This window comes from Tachyglossus aculeatus, chromosome 1, assembly GCF_015852505.1.
Source record: "Tachyglossus aculeatus isolate mTacAcu1 chromosome 1, mTacAcu1.pri, whole genome shotgun sequence".
NCBI lineage: Eukaryota > Metazoa > Chordata > Mammalia > Monotremata > Tachyglossidae > Tachyglossus > Tachyglossus aculeatus.
In genome coordinates this window covers 19,987,744-19,991,249 of record NC_052066.1, presented here as the reverse complement: position 1 = coordinate 19,991,249, position 3,506 = coordinate 19,987,744, and the positions used below count along the sequence as shown (strand labels likewise).

The 3,506-nt window shown below is 44.2% G+C and overlaps 1 non-coding gene across 1 annotated transcript; it reads left to right on the top strand.

Moving 5' to 3' along the window:
- The first annotated feature begins 229 nt into the window (after nucleotides 1-229).
- On the top strand, nucleotides 230-367 carry LOC119934037. Its single transcript, XR_005452847.1, has one exon. It is a non-coding gene; the product is annotated as a small nucleolar RNA SNORA7 (small nucleolar RNA).
- Nucleotides 368-3,506: the final 3,139 nt, after the last annotated feature.

Genomic DNA, 3,506 nt, shown 5'->3' with positions numbered 1-3,506 from the left:
ATAAATACGATTGATTGATTGATTGATTCTATTTATTTTACTTTGTTAATATGTCTTGTTTTGTTGTCTGTCTCCCCCTTCTAGACTGTGAGCCCGCTGTTGGGTAGGGACCGTCTCTATATGTTGCCAACTTGTACTTCCCAAGCGCTTAGTACAGTGCTCTGCACACAGTAAGCACTCAATAAATACGATTGAATGAATGAATGCTTCTCTTGTCCAACTTTGCTAGAACCTCTCAGGGTGGCACCTAGAGAGTATCCAGTCCTCTACCAGTCTCGACTATGGAAGGGAGAGTCAGGCGGAGGCATATCCATTCCATTACTAGCTTGGGCAGTGGCTAGCGAGTGGAAGGCAATCTGCTACAAGTCAAAACTCACCCGTGCTGGGCAGCAGCGGCATGGGAGAGAGTCGAGGGCGGAGACTCGGGTTTACTGCGTGGAAGGAGGCAATGATAAACCAATTCCGGATTTTTACCAAGAAAACTCTATGGATTCACTACCAGAACAATTGCAGATGGCAGATGGTGAGTGAGGTGTTCTGCGAGAGATGTGTCCATGGCGTCACTATGTGTTGGACACGACTCAATAGCATAAAACAAAAACAACAACTTTGCTAGGGAATCAGGGTGGCCTAGAGGAAACAGCGTGAGCCTGAGAGTCAGAGGATCTGGTTTTAATCCCAGCTCCACCACTTGTCTGCTGTGTGGCCTTGGACAAGTCACTTTACTTCTCTGTGCCTCGGTTACTTCATCTGTAAAATGGGGATTAAGACTGTAAAGTCCCATGTGGAACAGGGACTGTGCCCAACCTGATTACCTTGTATCTACCCCATTGCTTATAACAGTGCTTGGCACATAGTAAGCACTTAATACCTTAAGTATCATTAATTATTATTATTACTCTCCCAAGTGCTTCATACAGTGCTCTGCACACAGTAAGTGCTCAATAAATATGAATGATTGATTGAATTGGATGTACTGACTGATAAAATCTCTTTCCAACTTTTCCTTATGTGAAAACATAAATGTATGTTTTCACTAAAGTGAATTCCTGCCTGGCCTGGGGACACTGAAAGAATACAGTTAATGCCACTAACTTTAGAACTTAACCCTCCGTGAATTCTGGGAATCCAAAGCTGGCAGCGCAGCAGGTATTCAGCCCACTACTTGATGGAGTGGAAGCTTTGGGAATTTAAGTTTGCTACAAATGTTTGTTGTAGCTGCTAATGGGAAGTTGGGCTTAGAAAAATCCATCGCTTTGGTGGAGGAAACGAGAGGAATCCCTCCAGACCAAGGAGTAGATTTCTTGACTGCACAAGCTCTCTGCTCTGGACAGCTGGACTTTTCAGGGCTTAATGCACCTAATGACACTGCCCTAGAAATAAGCATCTGTAATTTAAGATCTTGGGTTGTCAATGAAAAATTAGGAAGGGAATTTCTTATGATGTTAGCAGCTGGAGGGCAACTCAAAGGGCAAAGACATTTTGGAGAAAGAGTTGATCAAGATCACAAGCATCCATCAACACTTGTCTCTCTGATCTAGGAAGGAGAATCTAATCTTCTAGGTCAGAACACCCTATCTAGCATAACTTCACAACCAAATATTTCACACTCTGCTTCCAGGGTTTGGACCTTTCCCCCATTTCCCCTCCCCTTTATCTACTTCCTCTATCCCCACCCAATCGCTTTTCCTCATCCTATATTTTCTTTAGTGCTATGCCTTCTCCTTTTCAGCTTGGAATCCCCTCACTCTCTGCCATGGATCTACGGGATCTGCCATGGATCTACGGGAATCTCCTTTCGTCCCTCAGCCTGTTAGAGAATTTGTGCTTTTGCTTCTCCATTCCAGTTCCATTGGGCAACTCATACATGCACTTAGTACAGTGCTCTGCACATAGTAAGTGCTCAATAAACACCACCAATTGGTTGATTGCCTACAGAACAGGCCACAGGTCTGAGTATTTTAAATGTACATAAAGAGGAGCAATGTGGCTTAGTGGGAAGAGCACGGGCCTCTGGGAGTCAAAAGACGAGGGTTCTAATCCCAGTTCCACCACTTGCTTGCTTTCTGATCTTGGGTAAGTCACTGCACTTTTTGGTGCCTCAGTTTACTCATCTGAAAAATGAGCAAAGCACTGTTCTACATGCTGGAGAGGATACAAGGTGATCAGGTTGTCCCATGTGGGCTCCCAGTCTTAATCCCCATTTTATAGATGAGGTAACTGAGGCACAGAGAAGTTAAGTGATTTGCCCAAAGTCACACAGCTGACAAGTGGCAGAGCTGGGATTAGAACCCACGTCCTGTGACTCCCAAGCCCGGGCTCTTTCCACTGAGCCACGACTTTCCAAGTGCTTAGTATAGTGCTCTGCACACAGTAAGCACTCAATAAATGTGATTGAATGAATGAATGAATGAATGAATGAATGAATGAATGAATGGTGGAGTCAGGATTAGAACCCAGCTCTCCTGATTCCAAGACCCGGGCTGTTTCCATGAGGCCACATTGTTTCTCAATCCTCCTCCCTCCATAAATACAATTGAATGAATAAGAAGTGGAAACTCCTAACCACTGACATCAAGCAGGGTGGCCTAGTGCAAAAAGCTCAGGACTGGAAAATAGGAAGCTTGGGTTTTAATCCTGGTTTCATCACTTGCAGGCTATGTGACCTCGGACAAGGCACTCAACTGTCCTGTGCCTCAGTTTCTTCATCTCTGTATTGGGGCTTATTCATTCAATCGTACTTAATGAGCGCTTACTGTGTGCAGAGCTCTCTACTAAGCGCTTGGGAAGTACAAGTCGGCAACATATTGATACAGTCCCTACCCAACAATGGGCTCACAGTCTAGAAGGGGGAGACAAACAACAAAACAAAACATGTAGACATGTAGGCTTAGTAATATTAATAACAATAACAGTGGTATTTAAGCTCTCAGTCTGTGTTATTATTATTATTATATTTGTTAAGCGCTTACTATGTGTCGAGCACTATTCTAAACACTGGGGTAGATACAAGGTAATCAGATTGTCCCATGTGGGGCTCACAGTCTCAATCCCCATTTTAGAGATGAGGTAACTGAGGCCCAGAGAAGTTAATCCATCAATCAGTCAATCAATCAATCATATTTATTGAGCACTTACTGTGTGCAGAGCACTGTACTAGTGACTTGCCCGAGGTCATACAGCAGACAAGTGGCAGAGCCAGGATTAGAACTCATGTCCTCTGATTCCCAAGCCCAGGCTCTTTCTACTAAGCCATGCTGCTTCTCAGCGTGTACTGTACTGTGTACTGTGTACTGTACAAAGCTCTGGGTTAAATACAAGTTAATCAGGTTGGATGCAGTCCCTGTCCCATATGGGACTTAAGTTAAGGGGAAGGGAGAAGAGTGACTGCTAGAAAGCATGTAACAAATAGGACCATTATTATTCAAGCCTACCTATTTTCTTCATCTTGCTTATTGACAGTTTTCACCTGCTTCCCTCCAGCTAGCTCTCTCCTCCCTTCTCAA